A 22,696-nucleotide genomic window follows, 5' to 3' on the forward strand; every position below is an offset into this window, starting at 1 on the left:
GCTTCAGGGGCCCCCTGTGTTTTTACAAGGAAAATAAACAATAAGAAAAAAATTGAGGTATGATCTCTCTATATTTAGACCAGGTTAGCCTTGGATTTATGGAGATCCTCCTGCCTCTGCCTCCCAGTGCTGGAATTAAAAGCATTTGCTTCCTGGGAGCAGGAAGTTTTTCATAAACAATCTGCATTATGGCATTAGAGCCTTTCACAGTCTGAGAGCACTTCGGTCAGCGTAACGGAGGAGAAGTAGAGGTACTGTGTACATGTGTTTCAAGTGCTGGGGCCTGGCTACCTCACTGATATTTAGTTACAGAGGGAAGTTTCCTGACCATCTCTCTCACCCTCAGTGTTGGGAGTACAGCCTTATACACAAAGGAGGTTCTGTGTTTACATCGGCATCTTGAACACTTCCCACTGAATCCTTCCTTTCCTTGGGTGGATACAAGGGGACATGGTGTGGAGACAGAGGAGAACCTCATGACTTCCTGATAGAAAAATGCTCTCTGGGGTTTATTAGCAGTCCTAGGATCTGAATCCTCAGCTCATGGTTCATCATGACTGGAGCCATGCAGCAGTTCTTCTGGTCAAGATGGCTTGGCTCCTGCGTCCACGCTTTTGTTGAGGCAGGAGGATCTCAAGTTTGTGTCCAGTATGGGCTACATATTGAGACCCCCATTTTGGGGGAATAAAGGCTGGGTTGGTGAGCCGACTTGGAGGGTAAAGGTGCTTGTCAACTCTGTGACTGGTGTTCGATCCCCAGAACCTACAAAGTGGCAGGAGAAGACTGAGACACGCACCACCACCCCCGTAAGTGATTCACTTAGAAATTGTTGTTCCTAGAATCTTGACATGTGGTTTTCCTCTGGTCTCCAGGTGGAGATCAGGTGGGTCTGGGGAACTCACATAGTCTCTTACCCACCCACTCCCAAATAAATAAATGTAAACAAGGATACTTTTCCATTGTTTTCATCGTCATTGCCTAAGTCTACCTACAATAGTTACAAAGATGTTGGGCAAAGACATTGGCTTCCTGTTAATTTAATTTTTTTGAGACAGCATCTCACTTTGCAGTCACTTTGTGGATCAGGCTGGCCTCAGCCTTACAGAGATGCTCCTGTAAGATGCAGAGGCCTCCAAAGTACTGGGACTAAAGGCACCCACCACCGTGCCTGACTGTTGCTCCCTGTTAAAATGGCCACGATCTAAAAAGCCTGACATACTTGCTGTGAAAATAATGTCAATGACCTTGACCTGAATCTGGTTAAGGCATAGTCCAGGGTGGCTCAAGAAGGTAAGGGGTGGGGGGGCTCTCCAGCACAGGTGTCTGTGCTTAGTGGAGAGATTGCCGAAACATTAGGAGAAGATCTTACAAGTCTGAGTGAAGGAGCAGCAGGGAGCATGTCCTCTCTTCTTGGATTGTAGAAGAGCAGAGCAGTTCTTGGGACCCGAGAACTGTGAGAAGCCACATCCAGTAAGTGGCTTCCTAAAGGTTAGCTGGCCAGCCAAAGCTACAGCTTCATGCAAGGTCCGGGCTGACTGTCCCAGAACTGATGGATGCTGGGACAGGCCAGGACAACATCTCTCTTATTAGGAAACCAGAAGTCCTGGGCACTTGAAAGCCAGATGAGAAGTGTCTTCATGACAGATAGGAGTCCCTTGGCAGGCAACTTTCCTGCCTGCCTTCCCCACCGGACAGATTCTCAGTGGCTCCAGGCCCCTCCTGTCCGGTGATTGCTTTATGATGAACACACATCCTGCCCCTGCTCAATGTCCAAGTTCCCAAAGGCAGATCCTTAAGTAATTCACTTGGAAATTATAGTCCCTAGAATCTTGGCATGCAGTGACCAGTGAGATGGGGCCCATGATTTCCCCGTAGAGTTTGAATCAAGGACAAGGAGGTGAATCTCAGCACAACGAGATCCTTAAGAACTACTGTGAGTAAATCAAGGCTCTGCCGAGCAAGAACTGAAGACCTGCCCATCCTCCCACCCTGCACACTCGGGCTTGGCTGGGCAAGGCTGGAGGAGTTTCATTTGGTGGTTATTCTCTGGCGCTGTGGCAGAGTCCCAGCCTAACTTCCCATATAAGGAGTGGCCTCCCACTTGTTTATCTGAAACCAGAGCAACAGTTGGGAGTCAGGAAGCCTTTCCTCAAGTCCCCTGCACCGCACAGTACCCCTACCAAGGATAGAAAGCAAACACTCTTAAATGAAGATTCTCATTTGTTTCCGTTTCCGATTCCCTTTCCTTTCCTCCCTCCCTCCTCCCGTCCTCCCCTCCTTCCTTTTCTTCCCCTCTTTTTTGAGACAGGATCTCACTATGTAGCCCTACCCTCTAACTCTCTGTGTACATTCACAGAAGTCCCCCTGCCTCTGTCCCCTGAGTGCTGGGTCTAAAGATGTACACCACCACCCCCTGCACATCTTTATATCCGGTCCCTAAACAAAGGCTGTGTATAGACGAGACTTGATGCTGGTTTAGCTACATAGACTTTATAATTTATCAAAGCGAGGGAAGCAGAATTGCATATGCTATTAAGGCAGGCATTCAACAAAGCTTCACTAGAAACAGCGAGAAGGTAATGGGGGTTCTGCAGGGAAAGCATCACATGAATGCACCTCATTCCACTCACTTATGCTGTCAAACTTTCCCCAGCACCCACTTCGTCCGCCCTTGCGTCCCTGTCATCTGCATCTACTTGATTTAAGGAAGCTGTGCAAGGTTAAAAACAAAACAAAACAAAAACAAAAACAAAAACACCACGAAGGGGCGGGGGATTCTGCCTGTACAGTAAGGCCAGGGATACTGAGGCAGGCCAGCACGGCAACCGGGGACTCTGCCTGGCGTGTGCTATCTCTACCCCACTCTTCTAATAATGCACTTGGCAACCTAGGATGGTCAGGTGCATCCAGCCGCACGTGTGCCTGCCTGAGGTATGGCCTTGTTGGAGGAGGTGTGTCCCTGGAGTGGCCTTTGAGGTTTCAAAAGTCCACACCAGGTCCAGTCTCTCTCTCTCTCTCTGCCTGCTGCTTGTGGAACAGATGTAAGCACTCGGCTCCTGCTCCAGCGCCCGGCCTACCTGCGTGCTGCCATGCTTCCCACCACAATAGTCATGGACTAACCCTCTGGAGCTGCAAGCAAGTTTCCAATTAAATGCTTTCTTTTTTAAGTTGCCTCCTTTGTGTCTTCACAGTAATAGTCACTAAGATAGCGTGCATTCAGCCAGGCGGTGGTGGCACACACCTTTAATCCCAGCACTCGGGAGGCAGAGACAGGTGGATCTCTGTGAGTTCTAGGCCAGCCTGGTCTACAAGAGCTATTTCTAGGACAGTCAGGGCTATTCAGAGAGAGAGAGAGAGAGAAGATAGCATGCATTCACAGGAATCAAACTATGGTTCATGGAGTGAATTGTAAGGAAGGGAGAAAGGAAAGAAGAAAGGAAGCGCACAAAACAAAGAAGCTTACTTACCACCTCTAATAATATTTTTGTATTTTATATACATGAATATTTGGTCTGCATTTATGTGTACTTGGTGCCCAAGAAGGTCAGAAGAGGGTGTCAGTTGCCCTGCAACTGGAGTTACAGATGAGTGTGAATCATCTTGTGGGTGCTGGGATCTGAACCTGGGTCCTCTGCAAGAGCAATGAGTGCTCTCAACTGCTGAGCCAACTCTCCAGTACTTTATTTACCATCTTATAGCTATACATAATTTTGTGTACATATGATCAAAATCAGATGTATCACAAGAAGGAAGATACACAGTCAGAGATCACTTACATATTTCAATCTTGTGGAGAACCACCTAAAATACATACCTTAACAACAAGCCCCTCCTCCTAAGACCTCATAAGAAAAGCCCTGGGCAATAACCTGGAGCTCGGAGTTCTCTCCCTCGGGTACCTGATGCTCGCTGGCAGTGTGCCTGGTCTGTGCCATTGTTTGCTTCTGAATAAGGTTTCCTTGAAACTTTGCAATTGGTGTTCACATTTCTTTCATTTCTTTGATACCAAGAGCCTGGAAACACCAGGTCTAGATGCTGGTCGCTGGTAACATGAGTTCTTGAGACACAGAACAAGGCTATGATAAGTTGAGAAATGTGAATTTCTAGAAAGAAATTTATCTGCTGTCAAGGAGCATTTACCTTAAACCACTATTTGGAGGAAGCAGTTACTGTGAGGATAGGCAGCCATACCCAGGGGCCAGGTTCTCCCCGCAATGCTGGTAGAAATCCTTTTTCCTGGGCGTTCAGGGAATAAGAGTGTTCCCGTGTGCAGGCTCCCAACCTTCTTAATTCTCTCCACTCTATCCCGGCACCCTAGAACTATTTAATCCCTGCCCCATTATGTGGTCCTTCCTATTCTCAGATGTAGCTTTGGGAGGATGCTATTAGGCAGTCCAGGGCATGACCCAGCAATGCTTTGGATGGGAGCTTGCTGGCTGGTCCAGGAGCTGAGGTTGGGTCAATGAGCCTGGCTTGAGTCATGTGCTCTTTAGTCAGAGCTTTATGGAAAGTAGTTCACTAACCACAGCTCTGACTCGGGTTGACAGATGTGGTATGGAGCCATTAAGCGACTTATCTGGTGTCACAGATAGCAAGGAGTGGCACAGGGACTTGATTCCAGGCAGCTTACGTCCAAGGTCCACGTACTTAGCCCTCCCAGGAAAGCCCTCTCTTAAATTAGACTCCCTTTGGTTTTGAGAGACAGAACCCAACCCCAGGATATGCCAGGCAAGGTGGCGGCAATGGCAAGGCATGGAGCCTGAAAGAAAAACTGTGATCAGGGAGATTCTTGGTTCCCGAGAGTGAAAAGGGTATTCACAGGAGGGACCCTCAGTTGGCTCATGTGCAGAGAGGCAAGGGACTTTTGCTGCAGTGGTTTGACATAGGGCACCATTGTCTCTGAGGCTGGGGATGAGGGGAGACACTGGGGAGCAGAGCCTGGCCTGGCCTTGCGTCCCTTTTCTTGTTTTCCATGCCTTCCTACTCTCGCTGATCTTCCTCCTCTTTCTGTGATTCTCCAAACCATTTTCTTCCTGCCAGCTTCCCTGGAGAGTGAGTGCTGATCCCAGACAACTTTGATTTCCTTAAGGATTCCACGGCCAGTCTTAGGGACAGATTAGCGCACCAGTCCGCACGCGTAGCCAGTTTTAGGGACAGATTAGCGCACCAGTCCGCATGCGTAGCCAGTCTTAGGGACAGATTAGCGCACCAGTCCGCATGCGTAGCCGGTTTTAGGGACAGATTAGCGCACCAGTCCGCACGCGTAGCCAGTCTTAGGGACAGATTAGCGCACCAGTCCCCATGCAGGTCCCATTCTTTCAAAGATTCAACAGGAGGGTGTTGTGTATTAGGCCAATAGGGGGCTGTGGGAGTGCTTTGGAAGGAAGCCTTCTTCCTTTGCGGATTTGCTCTTTGATGCAGTGTGTGTGTAGGGGTGTGTGCACGTCCGTGTGACATTGAAGCAGGAGAAGGTGTCCATTGCTGTCTTCCATCACCCTCGTCTTATTCCTTTGAGTCAGTGTCTCTCCCTAAACCTGGGATTCACATTTTCTTGGCTAAGATGAATCCCAGCAAACACCATCTGTCCTCTTGTCTCAGTCTCCTTTGGAACTGGGGTCACAGGTGTGCATGGAATGCCCAGCTTGCTACATGGATGCTGGGATCTGAGCCCTGGTCCTCTTGATCACACAGCAGGTGGTCTTAGCCACTGAGTCAGCTCTCCAGTCCTTGTTTTAGACACTCCTGGGCCTCTTCCAGAATTGTCTTCCCCAGACCTGACAAACACCTGAGCTAGCTAGAAAGGCTTTTGGTACAACTCTGGATACTGAGTAGTGATGACAGATTGGTAGATGACAAGTGTGTCCATGTGGCAGAGGACCATATGGAGTTGGTCTGGGGTGTCCCACCAGCTTGCTGATGGTCTTAGCCAGATCATTTCCCCTATCTGGATTTGGTTTCTTCTGCTGGGGTAACTATACTTGCCTCTGTGTCTTATTAGATTAAAAGCTAAAATATAACAACTTTTCCAATGAATTCATAAATTCACTTAATTCTTCACTCAGACACACAGAAAATATTCTGAAGTGTACCTATAAAATATGGGTGATCTGAACTTCACCAACCCATGGAAGACTGAAGTGCAGAATTAGGGACAAGGAAATTTGGGTGAACAGACCCACTCAGTCCCTTGCAAAGTCAACCCTGGCTGCACAGTCCCAGATTGGTGTGTATAGGTATTTTGTTTGCATATACATCGGGGTGACATTTTTGTGCCTTGTGTCTGTGGATTCCCGAAACTTCTATGAGATATGTGGGTGCTGGGAATTGAACTCGGGTCCTCTGGAAGAACAACCTGTATCTTAACTCCTGAGCTGTCGCTCTAGTCCCCACAGAACTGAAATTTTAGGGACCCTAGAGGTAAATAGTTACATTATTGAGGGCTTAATCTTTTTTAGATCTATTTTTTATGTGCATGAGTGTTTTGTATGCATGTATGTATGTGTACCACGAGCATTCCTGGTGCCCTTGGAGGTCAGAAGAGGGGATTTGAATGCCCTGAAACTGGAATTACATGTGGCTGTAAACCACCACACAGGTTCTGGGAATGAAAGCCAGGTCCTCCCAAGAGTAGCAATTGCTCTTAATTGCTTAGTCATCTTCTGAGGGCTTTGGAGAGCATGCCCAGTTCTCTTTCCTGTAAGTGTTGCCATCTCATTGATGGCATTGATCTCACTGGGAAGCTGAGGTTTGGTTAAAGTAAGTATGTAAGGTCACATGGTGACTGTAGAGCCAGGGCCATCTCAGGGCGTGGTGGGCTCCAGACAGCGTCTGGGGATCCTGGCCCCACAGCTTCAGTTACCGGTAATCTCCACAGATGTTGAGGCCTAGAGAGCAGGTGTGTCTGGGACAGGGCAGAAAGTGAGCAGAGGCAGACTAGACCAAAGTGGGTGGGGCTTGGAGAGCTGGATCCCAGACAAGGCAGCCAGGGTCCTTCCCATCAGGAGGATGCTTGGCCACATCACCACAACTCACAGTCCATCTCTTCAGGCACATGCTTGTGTTAATATGTTTGTGTTATTGTACTTTCTTTCTTTTGTTTTTCCAGATAGTGTTTTTTTGTGTAGCCCCAGCTACCCTGGAACTCACTTCATAGACCAGGCTGGCTTTAAACTCAGAGATCCGCCTGCCTCTGCGTCCCAAGTGCTGGGATTAAAAGTGTGTGCCACCGCACCAGGCTTTGTAATTTCTCAGTAATAACAATCCTTGAGCTGGGTCGATGGTGGCGCATGCCTTTAATCCCAGCATTTGGGAGGCAGAAGCAGGCAAATCTCTGAGTTTGAGGCTAGCCTGGTCTACAGGGCGAGTGCCAGGACAGCCAGGGCTACATGGAGAAACCTCATCTCAAGAAGAAACAAACAAACAAACAAACAATTTCGAGCACATTTACTGAATCATCAGTAGCATGCCTGGCTGGGTGTGTGTGTGTGTGTGTGTCCCTGTGGTACAGTGGGAGCTTACCCTGTGCAAGCCTTGGGTTCAGTTCCTAGCACTATATTAGAGAAAAAAACAAAACAAAACAAAACAAAACTGTCAAGACACCCTGTCTGCGCCCAAGAAATTCCTGGTGTGTTAGGACAAGACAAAAGCAGAAAACACAGAGAACAACATATGCGAAATGAGAGGAAGGTCATGGAAGGTTCCAGGAGGGTCGGGCTTTGTGGACTAGTGGACCAGGTGAGGGCCTGGTGAAGGCCACCATGAACGTCTGGGGAACCAGGGTGAGACGGGATGTGTTCGGTCGTTTGTTGCTACCAGGGAGGGAGTAATGAGAAAAGCAGCACTTTTGATTTGAACATAGAATACTTTTCATTTTACATTTATTTATCCTAAATGCAAGCAGGAACAAGCATTTCTAAAAACATACTACTTTTATACAATACCCACAGAGGCCAGAAGAGGGCACTAGATCCTTTAGAACTGATCTGTTTGCTTTGCCTTGCCAGGGCTGGGAATCCAATGCAAGTCTTCTGGAAGAGCCAGAAGTGAGTGCTCTTTGCCTCTGAGTCATCTCTCAGCCCTGAGGTGGGGACTCCTAAGAGGTCTGTGTACCTGTCTTATCTTGACACCACCCTACTGGGCAGGGAGGTCCAGAGAGAACTGCAGGAGAAGGAGGCGTCCTCACTTACCTGACTCAACTGAAGACGTGGAGTTTGGGATGTAGGTGTGTGAAAGATGTCGCCTGACCCTGTGATGTGAAGTTGCCTCAGTCCCTGCACTGCGTGTTTGGCAATGTATTCCCTTGGAAGTCTCCAACCCCAAATATGCCTGAACCGAGCAAAGAGACAGTGAAGCCAGCTTGGGCTGCTCTAGAACTTCCTCCACGTGAGCTTGTCTGTCACAGAAGGGACCTGAATGTCCCCAACCACAGCAGGGACTTTTTTTTAAAAAATTGTTTTTAATTGAGCTATACATTAACCTCCACTCCCCTTCCTTCCTCCCCTCTCCCTTTCCACCCTCCCCTTGTCCCCCACGCTCCCAATTTACTCAGGAGATCTTGGCTTTTTCTCCTTCCTAGGCAGATCCGTGTATGTCTCCCTTAGGGTCTTCTTTGTTGTCTAGGTTTTTTGGGGTTGTGTACTGTAGGCTGGTTTTTCTTTGCTTTATATCTAAAAGCCACATATGAGTGAGTACATATTATATTTGTCTTTCTGGGTCTGTGTTACCTCACTCAGTATGGTTTTTTTCTTTGCCTGCAAATTTCAAGATGTCATTTTTTTTAACCATTGAGTAGTACTCCATTGTGTAAATGTATCACATTTTCCTTATCCATTCTTCAGTTGAGGAGCATCTAGGTTGTTTCCAGAGTCTGGCTATTACAAATAATGCTGCTATGAACATAGTTGAGCACATGTCCTTGTAGTGTGATTGAGCATTCTTAGGGTATATGCTGAATCATGAGATAGATTGTGTCCTAATTTTCTGAGAAATCTCCATGCTCATTTTTCAAAGATGCTGTACCAGTTTGCACTCCCACCGGCAATGGATGAGTGTTCCCTTTACCCCACATCCTCTCCAGCATAAGTTGTCATCAGTGTTTTTGATCTTGGCCACTCTTACAGGTGTAAGATGGAATCTCAGAGTTGTTTTGATTTGCATTGCTCTGATGGCTAAGGATGTTGAGCATTTCCTTAAGTGTCTTTCAGCCATTTTAGATTCCTCTGTTGAGAGTTCTCTGTTTAGGTCTGTAGCCCATTTTTTTTATTGGATTATTTATCTTTTGATGGTTAATTTCTTGAGTTCTTTGTATATTTTGGAGATAAGCCTTCTGTCTGATGTGGGGTTGGTGAAGATCTTTTTCCATTTCATAGGCTGTCATTTTGTCTTGTTGACCATGTCCTTTGCTTTACAGAAGCTTTTCAGTTTTAAGAGGTCCCATTTATTAACTGTTGCTCTCAGTGTCTGTGCTGCTGGGGAAGTGGTCTCCTGTGCCAATGCGTTCAAATGTACTTTCCACTTTCTCTTCTATGAGGTTCAGCATGGTTGGTTTTATGTTGAGGTCCTTGATTCATTTGGATTTGAATTTTGTGCATGGTGATAGATATGGGTCTATTTTCATTCTTCTATGTGTTGATATCCATTTATACCAGTTACATTTGTTGAATATGCTTTCTTTTTTTCCATTTTCTAATTTTAGCTTCTTTGTCAAAAATCAGGAGTTCATAGGTGTGTGAGTTGATATCTGGGTCTTCGATTCGATGCTATTGGTTCTCCTGTCTGTTTTTATGACAATACCAGGCTGTTTTCATTACTATAGCTCTACAGGAGAGTTTGAAGTCAGGGATTGTGATGCCTCCAGAAGTTCTTTTACTGTACAGGATTGTTTTGGCTATACTGAATTTTTTGCTTTTCCAAATGAAGTTGAGTATTGTTCTTTCAAGGTCTGTGAAGAATTTTCCTGAAATTTTGATGGGTATTGCTTTGAATCAGTAGATTGCTTTTGGTAAGATTTCCATTTTTACTATGTTATTTCTACCTACCCAAGGGCATAGGAGATCTTTCCATTTTCTGATGTCTTCTTCAATTTCTTTCTTCAAAGATTTAAAGTTCTTGTCATACAGGCTTTTCACTTGTTTGGTTAGAGTTACCCCAAGATATTTTATGTTATTTGTGGCTATTGTAAAGGGTGATGTTTCTCTGATTTTTTTTCAGCCCCTTTACCATCTGTGTATAGGGAGGGCACTGACTTTATTTTATAGTTAATCTTTTATCCTGTTACATTACTAAAGGTGTTTATCAGTTGTAGGAGCTCCCTGGTGGAATTTTTGGGTTCACATATGTAAACTATCATATCATCAGCAAATAGTGAAAGTTTGACCTTTTTTTTCCAGTTTATATCTCTCTGATTTCGTTTTTCTGTCTTATTGTTCTAGCTAGAACTTCAAGTATTATATTGAATAGATATGGAAAGAGTGGACAGCCTTGTCTTATTCCTGATTTCAGTGGGATAGCTTTGAGTTTCTCTCCATTTAGTTTGATGTTGGCTGTCAGCTTGCTGTATATTGCCTTCATTATTTTTAGGTATGTTCTTTCCAAGATGTTTATCATTAAGTGGTGTTGAATTTTGTCAAAGGCTTTTTCAGCATCTAATGAGATGATTATGTATTTTTTTCTTTCAGTTTGTTTTTATGGTGGAGTACATTGACAGATTTTCATATGCTGAACCATCCCTGCTTCTCTAGGATGAAGCCCACTTGGTCATGGTGGATGATTTTTCTGATGTGTCCTCTTGTATTCAGTTTGGCAGTATTTTATTGAATATTTTTGCATGTTAATGAGGGAGATTGGTCTGTAGTTGTTTTTCTTAGCTGTGTCTTTGTGTGGTTTGGCTATCAGGGTAATTGTAGCCTCATAAGGAGTTTGGTAATGTTCCTTCTGTTTCTATAGTGTGGAACACTTTGAGGAGTATTGGTATAAGTTTTTTGAAAATCTGGTAGAGTTCTGTGATGAAACCATCTGGTTCTGGTATTTTTTTGGGTTGGGAGACTTTTGATGACTGTTTCTATTTCCTTAGCAGTTATTGGTCTATTTAATTTGCTTATCTGGTCTTGATTGAGTTTTGGTATGTGATACTCATCCAGAAAATTGTTCATTTCTTTTAAGTTTTCCAGTTTTATGGAGTACAGGTTTTTGAAGTATGACCTGATGATTCTCTGGACTCCCTCGGTGTCTGTTATTATTGTTTTTCAATTCTGATTTTGTTAATTTAGATGTTCTCTCTCTGCCTTTTGGTTAGTTTGGATAACGGTTTGTCTATTTTGTTGATTTTCTCTAAGAACCAACTCTTTGTCTCATTGATTTCTTGTGTTGTTTTCTTTGTTTCTATTTTGTTGATTTCAGCTCTCAGTTTGATTATTTTCTGTCATCTAGTCCTTTTGGGTGAGTTTGCTTCTTTTTTCTAGGACTTTCAGGTGTTCTATTAATTCACTAATGTGAAATTTTTTTCCAGCTTCTTTATGTGGGCACGTAGTGCTATGAACTTTCCTTTCATTGTGTCCCATGGGTTTGGTTATATTGTGCTTTCATTTTTGTCGAATTCTGGGAAGTCTTTAATTTCTTTCTTATTTATTCCTTGATTCATTTGAGCATTGTTCAGTTTCCATGCGTTTGTGGGCTTTCTGCAATTAGTGTTGTTGTTGATTATAACTTTAAGCCATGATGGCCCAATAAGACACTGGGAGTTATTTCAATTTTTTTAATCTGTTGAGATTTGCTTTGTTACTGAGTACGTGGTTGATTTTTGAGAAGGTTCCATGAGGTGCTGAGAAGAAGGTATATTCTTTTGTGTTTGGGTGAAATGTTCTGTAGATGTCTGTTAAGTCCATTTGAATCATAACATCTGTTCATCTGTTAGATTCTTTATTTCTCTGTTAAGTTTCTGTCTGGCAGACCTGTCCAATGGTAAGAGTGGGGTGTTGAAGTCTCCCACTATTAGTGCATGGGGCATGATGTGTGATTTAAGCTTTAGTAATATTTCTTTTACAAATGCGGGTATCCTTATATTTGGGGCATAAATGTTCAGAATTGAGACTTAATCTTAGTGGATTTTTCTTGTGATGAATATGAAATGACTTCCTTTATAGTTTTAGTTTGAAGTCTATTTTGTTAATTATTAGGACACCTACACCAGCTTGTTTCTTAGGTCCATTTGATTAGAAAATCTTTTTCAAACCCTTTACTTTGAGATAATGTCTATCTTTGTAGTTGAGGTGTGTTTCTTGTATGCAGCGGAAGGATGGATTCTGTTTTTGTATCCAATCTGTTAGCCTGTGTCTTTTTATTGGTGAACTGAGTTCATTGATATTAAGGGATATTAATGACCAGTAATTACTAGTTCCAGTTATTTTTGTTTTAGTTGTTCTCTGTTCGTTTCTCTTCTTTGGGATTTGTTGGTGTGGGATTATTTTTTGCCTGTGTTTTTGTGGGTGTAGCTACCTTCCTTGGGCTGGAGTTTTTCTTCTAGTACTTTCTGTAGGGCTGAATTTGTGGATTGATTGATAAATCTGGTTTTGTCACGGAATACCTTGTTTTTTCCATCTAGGTTGATTGAAAGCTTTGCTGGATGTAGTAGTCTGGGTTGGCATCCATAGTCTCTTAGTGTCTACATAATGCCTGACCAAGACCTTCTGGCTTTCATTGTTTCTATTGAGATGTTGGGTGTAATTCTGATAGGTTTGCCTTTATATGTCACTTGACCTTTCTCCTTTGCAGCTCTTAATATTCTTTCTTTATTCTGTATGTTTAGTGTTTTGATTATTATGTGGTGAGGGGACTTTCTTTTTTGCTTCAGTCTAGTTGATGTTCTGTAAGCATCTTGCATTTTCATAGGCATGCCATTCTTTAGGTTGGGAAAGTTTTCTTTTTTTCTTTTTCTTTTTTAATTTTTAATTGATTTTTTTGAGCTAAACATTTTTTCTCTGTTCCCCTCCTTTTCTTTCCCCTCTCCTTCTACCCTCTCTTATGGACTCTGTGCTCCCAATTTACTCAGGAGATCTTGTGTTTTTCTACTTCCCATGTAGATTAGATCCATATATGTCTCTCTTAGGGTCCTCATTGTTGTCTAGGTTCTCTAGAATTGTGAATTGTAGGCTGGTTTTATTTGCTCTATGTCTAAAAGCCACTTATTAGTGAGTACATGTGATATTTGTCTTTCTGGGTCTGGGTTACTTCACTCAGTATGATGCATTTTAGATCCATCCATTTGCCCACAAATTTCAAAATATTTTTTTTATGCTGTGTAATACTTTATTGTGTAAATATACCACATTTTCCTTGTCCATTCTTCAGTCGAGGGGCATTTAGGTTGTTTCCAGGTTCTGGCTATGACAGGCAGTGCTGTTGTAAACATAGTTTAGCACATGTCCTGTGGAACAATTGAGCATCCTTTGGATATATACCCAAAAGTGGTATTACTGGGTCTTGAGGAAGGTTGTTTCCTAATTTTCTGAGAAATCACCATAGTGATATCCAAAGGAGCTGTACCAGTTTGTACTCCCACCAACAATGCAGAAGTCTTCCCTTTTCCCCACAACCTCTACAGCATAAGTTGTCATCAGTGTTTTTGATCTTGGCCATTCTTACAGGTGTGAGATGGAATCTCAGAGTTGTTTTGATTTGCATTTCTCTGATGGCTAAGGATGTTGAGCATTTCTTTAAGTGTCTTTCAGTCATTTTAGATTCCTCTGTTGAGAGTTCTCTGTTTAGGTCTGTAGCCCATTTTTTTTATTGGATTATTTATTCTTTTGATGACCAGTTTCTTGAGTTCTTTGTATATTTTGGAGATAGGCCCTCTGTCTGATGTGGGGTTGGTGAAGATCTTTTCCCATTCCTGTAGGCTGTCATTTTGTCTTGTTGACCATGTCCTTTGCTTTACAGAAGCTTCTCAGTTTCAGGCGGTTTCATTTATTAATTGTTGCTCTCAGTGTCTGTGCTACTAATTATATTTAGCATTTAGGATTATATTTAGGAGGTAATCTCCTGTGCCAGTGCGTTCAAATGTACTTCCCACTTTTTCTTCTATGAGATTCAGTGTGGTTGGCTTTATGTTGAGGTCTTTGATCCATTTGAACTTGAGTTTTGTGCATAGTGATAGATATGGATCTATTTTCATTTTTTCTACATGTTGATATCTAGTTATGCCAGCACCATTTGTTAAATATGCTTTCTTTTTTTCCATTTTGTATTTTTTCCTTCTTTGTTAGAAAGGGAAAGTTTTATGATTTTGTTGAGTATATTTTCTGTGCCTTTGAGCTGGAGTTCTTCTCCTTCTTCTATCCCTATTATTCTTAGGTTTGGTCTTTTCATGGTGTCCAATATGGATATTTTGTGTTAAGAATTTGTTGGATTTAATATTTTCTTTCACTGATGAATCTATTTCTCCTATTATATCTTCAACGCACACCTGAGATTCTCTCTTCCATCTCTTGTATTCTGTTGTTTATGTTTGTATGTGTAGTTCCCAGTCGTTTACCCAGATTTTCCGTTTCCAAATTTCCCTCAGTTTGTGTGTTTTTTTATTGCCCCTATTTCAATTTTCAAGTCTTGAGCTGTTTCTTTCACCTATTTGATTGCTTTTTTTTTTTTTTTTTTTTTTTTTTTTTTTTTTTTTTTTAGTTTTACTTAAGGGGTTTCTCGATTTCTCCCATTTTCTTCTGCTTCGTTTGCATTGGGATATTCAGGTCTTGCTGTTGCAGAACTAGTTTCTGGTGGTGCCATATTGCTTTTTATGTTGTTGAGTTGTATTCTTACCCTGCTGTCTGCTCATCTCTTCCTCCAATCAGATCATGGGGAACCTGTGTTTTGAGGGGGGGTCCCTTTTCCTCAATTGGTGTAGTTGGGGGCTGTGGCTTCGTTGATCTCTCCTTCAGGTGCAGGCAGAGGAGAGCCTGTGGTGTTCATTCCTTCAGGTGCCGATGGGCCTGAGACTCAAATGGTCATTCTTCCTGGTGTTTGCGGGGCTGAGGGTGAGGCTCTGGGGGGTCAGGTAATTTCTGAAGTCCACGACTGCCATCACAGCGCACTGCATTGCAGCTCATGCTTCTCCTCCTGACTGCCCGCAGTGACTCTTTGAGTGGAGCTTTTTGACCAGTTGTTGAAAGTGCATCAACAAGTCCCTTCCAGGGAAAGCGACCTGAGTTATCCAGCCACAGGCATCTACTAGTCTTGAGGCTTATCCCAATTTGTGCAGCCTGTTACCAAGCCTGCTGGTTGTATTCTGACTTCAGTCCTTTGATAGCCAGCCTGGCTTCTCCGTTGGTCAACAGGAGCCTCCCTGCTGTCCCCTCAGGGAAGAGTGAGACTCAGGAGTCCTTTACAAATCCTGGTTCCCTTCTGTCTTCCATGTCCTCAGGATTGCATCCGTAGTGTTGACGCCGTTGTTCTTTCTGGCGTCCCACATTTTGGCTCAGCTAACACGCCATTGTCTGGGGAGTGGAGGTCTCCTTGTCGGCTAGAGCTGCAGCTATGTCAGCCTGCTTTAAAGAGTTTTTTCTACAACAATGTTTTTTTCCAATGCTCGTTGCTTTCTCCTGTCTTCCTTCCTTCCTGTGGGTCATTGAGACTGCATCTGTGAAATGACTATCCCTTTGCCCCAGCCCTGGGTTGGGCTAGCTTCCATACCACAAAGAATCTAACTGTTAACCCTACCACCAAATGTTCAGTCTGTGGCTTAGCTGTTCCCTGCGCACCTTTCTGTTTGTGTCTACTGAAGCTGAGATCTCCCCGGGTGGTTTCTGCTTTTCTACCATGCTCACAAAATCGTCTGCTGACAACAGGAGTAGAAGAGACAGTTGGTGGACTATGGCATCCAGACGTGGACTTTTTTTTATTAAATTTAACTTTATTTTATGTGGATTGGTGTGAAGGTATCAGATCCCCAGAAACTGGAGTTGCAGACAGTTGTTCGCTGTCATGTGGGTGCTGGGAATTTAACCCAGGTCCTCTGGAAGAGCAGGCAGTGCTCTTAACCACTGAGCCATCTCTCCAGCCCCCTCAAACATGGATCTTGATTGGTCTGGCCACTGCCCCCTATTGATACTCCTGACTAGGGCTTGTCTGATCACCATATCTACTGAACTCTCAATACACACTATTACCTGTGAAGCTACCTCGTTCTTGAGAGTGAATTTGCAAGTGGCTAAAAATGTCTCAGTACTCCTTCTTCACCACCTAAAGTTCCATGGGGGCAGGCACCCCAGTTTACAATGTCTCAGTACTCCTTCACCACCCAGAGTGCTGTGGGGCAGGCACCCCAGTTTACAATGTCTCAGTACTCCTTCACCATCCAGAGTGCTTTGGGGGCAGGCACCCCTGTTTACAATGTCTGGCACATGCTTATTTTGGGGTAAAGCATTACATCTAGACTGCCCTCAATTCTAGTGCCACTGATTTATTTTACTATGAAAATTTTCTAATTAGAAAGTAATATATGAGGCTGTAGAGATGGCTCAGCAGTTAAGAGCCATCCTTTTCTTAACTGCTCTTCCAGACGGCCTGGGTTCAGTTCCCAGTACCCACATGGCAACCGATGCCCTCTTCAGGAGTCCTTTGGTCACCAGGCATGCAAGTGGCACATAGACATACAAGACACCCACACAAATGAGGTAAAAATTTGGGAAAGTAATACATATTTATTGTGGGGAAATTGGAAACTTATTTTGAATATAAAAAATTAATTGTAGTTTTTTCCTGTGAACAAGCCATAGATGATGTTTGATGAATTTCACCATCTATGAATGCTCATGACTCAGATGACAGAGCCTGATCATTGGATACTTGTGTTGCTTCTCTCTGTGTGTGTGTGTTTTTTAAGAGTGATTGATTGATTGATTGATTTAATGTACTCTATCTGCATGTATGCCTTTTCACCAGAAGAGGGCCTCAGATCCTACTCTAGACAATTGTAAGCCTCCATGTGGGTGCTGGGAATTGAACTCAGGACCTCTGGAAGAGCAGCCAGTGCTCTTAATCTTTGAGCCATCTCTCCAGCCTGTTTGTTTGTTTGTTTGTTTACATGTATGACTGTTTTGCCTGTCTGTTTGTGTGTGCACCATATGAATGCCTGTGCCCACAGCTGTCAGAAGAGAATATTGGATGCCCTGGAGCTGGAGTTACAGATGGTTGTATGCTACCGTGTGGTTCCTGGGTATTGAACTCAGGTCCTCTGCAGGAGCAAGCACGCTCCAAACTGTTGGGCCATTTCTCCAATCCTTTGGTTGCCTTCTATTGAGAATCTAAATAAAGCTGCACTAAATATCCTTCTGCACCAATCATTGTGTGAGTCTCAAACTGAAGATTTTCTACCAAAGAGTATTTCTACCAGATAATTCACGGTTCTAGGAGTGGGATGTTAAGGGCCCTACTCAGACTGAGGTTCTTCAAGGTGGTGGCACTAATCCCCAGGGCTCTGCTATTGAAGGGGTGAGAATTCTCCCCACCAGAAGGCTATCATTCAAGAAAAAGTGATATTCAAAATGGAGAAGAAAAGCATAAGAAGGCTCCCGTCTTGCTTGCCATGGGTGCTGGGGTCATGCGCATTCTGGCAAGTGCCCAATCACCGAGGCATGGTGTCTCAAGTCCCTGGGAGCCTTTGGCAGCAGCCCTTGACAATCCTTGACATCTGGGACTGGATGATTCCTAACCGTATGATCTGTCCTGCAATGTGAGCTGGCTCAGCATCCCTGGCTGCCCACTCACTGGTGGTGCCGTGGTGGTGCCCTTCCCTCCAGGCTTGGTAACCTCAAATAGCTCCAGATATTCCCAAATGTCCCCTGAGAATTAAACCATCCATAGTTAAGAACAACTTCGTTACACTGCATGACTTCTTTGTCGGCTTTAAGTAATAGAACCAGCTCGAAACAAACACGAGGAACTTGTGCAAAGAATCTTAATGGTGTCTTAGAACCCAGGGGCAGGGATGCAATGGGCCTTCTCTTTGTGGATCAGATTCTTTCTGTTCTGTAGCTGCAGACTGGCTTTCTGCACATGCTTCGGTACACGGAGAGAAAAGACACCGCTAGCACATGTGAAGCTAATGAGAAGCCACGACTGCAGCAGAATCTCTTTCCAAATCTGATTGGGGGGGGGGGCTTTGATTGGCCTGGACTGGGTGGGTTGTGTATGGCCGGTCCAGTCACAGCTGCTGTCCAGGGAGTACAGGACCCAGGGCCCCTGGGGGTCTTGCTGTAATTGCTATGCAGAAGGAAGTGGAGAGGAAGCAACCACCGATGTGAGAATCCCCCAGACAATGTATATTTGAGGAGGTTTAGTGAGTACACGCACAATTATTCAGTATCCGTGCTGGGCACTGCCTGAGAAACATGGGCTGTTCTCAAGCTTGACTGTTGTCTCAGTTCAGCCTGGCTTCCTTTAACTAGACTTATGGGTGACAGCTACTGTACCACCCAGGCTTTGGTTTAGGGGTCTCTGTGGGGCAGCATAGCTTACTCAGGCAAGTCCACTCGAGAGAGAGAACTTTAGAGTCTGGCATTCGCTAGTCCATAAAGATGTTTTATGTAGGCACTCGCTGCCGTCTTCCTTCCTGGAGCTGGCTGGAGTGTGCAGACACGGGGGCAGAGGTGCAGCGCAGGCCGATGCTCTGCTGCTGTGCACTCAGGGACTCAGCCTAGTTTCCAAGAAGGGGAAGTTGGTGCCCAGTAGAGGCCTAGCCCCTGGGTAGCAGGTTATTGCCTGAGAGGACCCTGCCCTCAGGGCTGCTGGACACATCTCTTTATAAGGACCTCCTCCCTCTTCCCAAGCCACAAATGTCCCGAACGCTGAATATGATCTATTCACCTCTGTGCCCAGAACTGGGCAGTGTTGTGGTTGTGAGGATTTAGTTTTGTTTTCTCTGTGTAGGTGTTGTCCCTGCTTGTCTGTCTGTGCAGCACATATGCTTCAGCTGCCTTGTGCCCGTGGAGGCAGAAAAGGGCATCGGATTCCCTGAAACTGGAGTCACAGATGGTTGTGGGCTACTGGGGATTGAACCCAGGACCTCTGGGTTTAACAAACTCTTTTGTCTGGCCCTTTAAAAGGGCATTTTTGTGACTGCATGATGGCTGCAGCCAAACCTGCATTCGTCAGGGGTCCTCCTAGTTCTCTACAGACCCTGAGCCAGTCCTGTAACCCTTTATTTTTCCTAGGGGCTATGGCAGCACGGCACTCCTGCGTGGCTTGCTCAAAAATGAGCTGCTCAATGAGTGGCGTGGCCATATCAGTATCGCCAAAAATGTGTCCTGCTGCCTCAGTCATTCTTGCCACGAAATCTGAAAAAGGCTCCTGAGTCCCTTGTATAATCTTGGTGAGCAGAGTGCTTCCTTCTCCCTTTTTTGACAAGGCTTTCCATGCTCTTATAGCTGTATCGGCTACCTGGCGGTAGGCGCCATAAGGATAGTTTGTCTGGGCAGTGGCGAAGCGCCCTCGCCCGGTCAGGAGGTCAAAGGTCCATTGTTGTTGTTTTGAAGTTAAGGCCTGAGCGTTAGCTCTGGCCTGTTCCTGGGCCGCCTCATGCCACAGGGCTTTCCACTCCAAATATTGACCCATACTGACGAGCGATGCTTTTGCAACTGTCTCCCAGTCAGCCGGAGTCATGGCAGTCAAGGCCAATCTGTCCAATTGGGCTAAGGTAAAATTAGCAGTCACTCCATACTTCCTGACTGACTCTGCTAACTCTTTTATTTGGTTGTACTCCACAGGTGCATGCACCCGCCCGTTCTCCCCTTCGTAAACGGGAAAGGCCAGGTGCAACTTTCTCTTGACCTTGTCAGGGATAAATGAAAAAGTCTTTGGCCCAAGGCGATCCTCATAAGGAGGCGACGGAGGGGCGGTTGGGGGAGGGCACAGCTCATAAGGAGGCGGGTGGGCCGTTCAGGATGACCTTCTCATGGCCCTACCGCTGGAAGATTGTGCCCCATTGTGGGGATATCTTTCCCTCTCATATCTAGCCACTTCTTCTTCTAATTCTGCCTCCTCCTCTATATCTAGTTCTTCTACCTCTTCTCCCGAGCCAGAACTTTCGTTCTCATGCTCACTTTCATGGTCACTTTCAATTTGCAGAGCTTCGAGCTCCTGCAGAGGATATAAACTACTGTTCTTTCCTTTTTTCTTGTTGTTGGTATCAGAAAGCTTTTGACCTTGTAGGTCAGTCTTCTCCCCCGTTCTTATTTTCTTAGAACCACCCGGGGGTCCTTTTTTCTTATCTGGGACTGTCCTTTTCTTGCGCGCGCCCAACCTCTCATTGCGCTCAGTTTCTGACATGCTATCCTGAACTTTCTCCAATACACTTTGTCCTTCTGCAACAACCACCTGGCAGGATTCATCTTCTAAGCAATTACAAAGTGATCCCAAGAGAACTGCTAAAAGAAGTACCAAGGCCTCTACGAAACCTTCCCAAGGCAGAGACAAGTCAAGGCCAAAATCAAAAAGTCCAGGAATAGTCATACCTCTCTGAGCATACAGACCTGCATTTCTGAATCCTCCTTCTGTCCAAGGGGTCTCCGGCGGTGTGAGCAGTGGTCAGGGTCCCCCGGTTCCCGGGTTTCGGCACCAGATGTCCCGCGCTACCGTCTCGCCAGCAAGAACGACGCGGCACACTTAGGATCCTTCTGCAGAAAAGCTTTAATGTGTCTTGAGAGAGAGAGCATAAGCTTACAAAGCGGAGACCCAGAATGAGGGGAACCCATCCCTTATATAGGAAACAGTCCTCGCTTTGGACGTGTCACTCTTGGATTGGTCCGCTGCCCATCAACCCAGATGACGCCTCGGGAGTAGGCAGGAACGCAGCAGTGGAAAGTTACCAAGCACATGCGCATTATGGTCCCACTGTCTCTGCCTCCCCAATGCTGGGATTAAAGGCGTGTGCTACAACACCTTGAACTCACAAAGATCTGTCTGTCTCTGCCTCCCAGGCATTGGGATTAAAGGCATGTACTACCACACCTTGAGGTCACAGAGGTCAATCTCTACCTCTGTCCCTTGAAGTCACAGAGGTCAATATGCCTCTGCCCCTTAAAGTAATGGAGAATGTGGTTGCGGCCCTCCACATCTGGGAGAGCAGCCAGAGCTCTTAACTGCTGAGCCATCTCTCCAGTCCCACATATTGTACATCAGAGCAATAAGTGAGCCTCACCCTGTGCCAGGGTATGTATGAATAACCCCTAAAGCAGACACTTCTATTGTGGTCATTTCAGAGGAAGGGACCACGTCTGTGATCAACCAGCACCAGTGCCCCCACTCATCGAAGGGCTCCTGGGTTTCTAGAGGAAGCTTCCCTGGAGTACTCTGGCTTGAGAGGGGCAGCTCAGAAGCAGCTTGTTCCTACTCTGCTGTGTTGAGCAACAGGTAGACTTGGGAGTGCAGAGTTTTTCTGAAGTAGTAATTGTGATAAGTTGTGTGCAGATCCCACAGTACATTTGTTTTCCCTAAGACAAGATCTCACCATGTTTCCCAGGCTGGCCCCAAATTGTGATCCTTCTGAGTAGTGGGATTACAGGTACATGCCACTGTGCCTTGCTTATAATATAGGTGTTGGTTTTTGGCTGTTGTTTGTCTTGTTTTGTTTGAGGCAGGGTCTTACTGTCTAGTCCTGGTGTTGAGTTTACTATGTAGACCAAAGTGGCCAAAAACTCATGGGCATTTCTCCTCTAATCCCAGCACTCAGAAGGCAGGGACAAGCATATCTCTGGGAGTTTGAAGCCAGCCTGGTCTACTGTTGTGGAATGTTTGTTTACACTGTGTGAAGATGTGTCTCTGTGATTGGTTTAATAAAGTGCTGAAAGGCCAATAGCTAGGCAGGAGAAAATAGGCAGGACTTCCCAGGAGAGAGAGAGGAATTCTGGGAAGAAGAGAGGTGGGAGACACCATCAGACATGGAGGGAGTCAGACATGCAGAATGGAAGAGAGGTAAAGAATTACGTGGTAGAATGTAACGAACAGGAACAGGTTAGTTTAAGTTCTAAGTGCTAGTTGGGAATAATCCTAAGCTAAGGCCAAGCCTTCATAATTAATAATAAGTCTCTGTGTCACTATTTGTGAGCTGACAGCCTGAAGCAAAGTCCAACCACAGTCTACTGAGTTTCAGACAAGTTAAGACTACATAGACAAGCCCTGTCTCAAAACAAAACCAAAAGCAATGGACAAGCCCTTTTCTAACTATTTTAGATGCTGTGCAGTAGAGGCAATTGTCTTCTCCACCCCAGGAAGGAACTAAACTTTAAGAGAAGCAACGCTGCCCGGCCCCCACAGCTGGTGCACTCTCGGTGACAGCTCACTGGGCCGTTGCCAGTTCACAGACAGTGTGTGAGGCTCATTTGCTCGAAAACTAGTAAGTAGGAGAGCTGAGGTTCAAACCTGAGCTAGGGGCTCTTGAGCACCAACTTGCTTTTCAAGAACAGTCTGTCTTTGCTGAATGAATGCCAGGGAGAGAAGGGAGAGGTCGAGAGTAAGAGAGAGGATGAGGGAGAGGAGGAGGGAGGGAGAGAGATACAGATAGATAGATAGATAGATAGACAGACAGACAGACAGACAGACAGACAGACAGATGGCACATTAGGAAATGGCAGGAGAAGCAGATGGTAAAAGCAGAGTGGATGTCATCAGTATTGCCCTGAAGGGGACCTGAGTGGTTGTTGACTGACTGGCTGAT

General features: G+C 45.0%; 1 pseudogene; it reads right to left on the minus strand.

The window, feature by feature from the left end:
- Nucleotides 1–22,696, minus strand: part of LOC125398356 (nucleophosmin pseudogene) — a 43,584-nt pseudogene that overhangs the window by 12,275 nt on the left and 8,613 nt on the right.

This window comes from Myodes glareolus, chromosome 5 (assembly GCF_982192425.1).
Source record: "Myodes glareolus chromosome 5, mMyoGla1.1, whole genome shotgun sequence".
Taxonomy (NCBI): Eukaryota; Metazoa; Chordata; class Mammalia; order Rodentia; family Cricetidae; genus Myodes; species Myodes glareolus.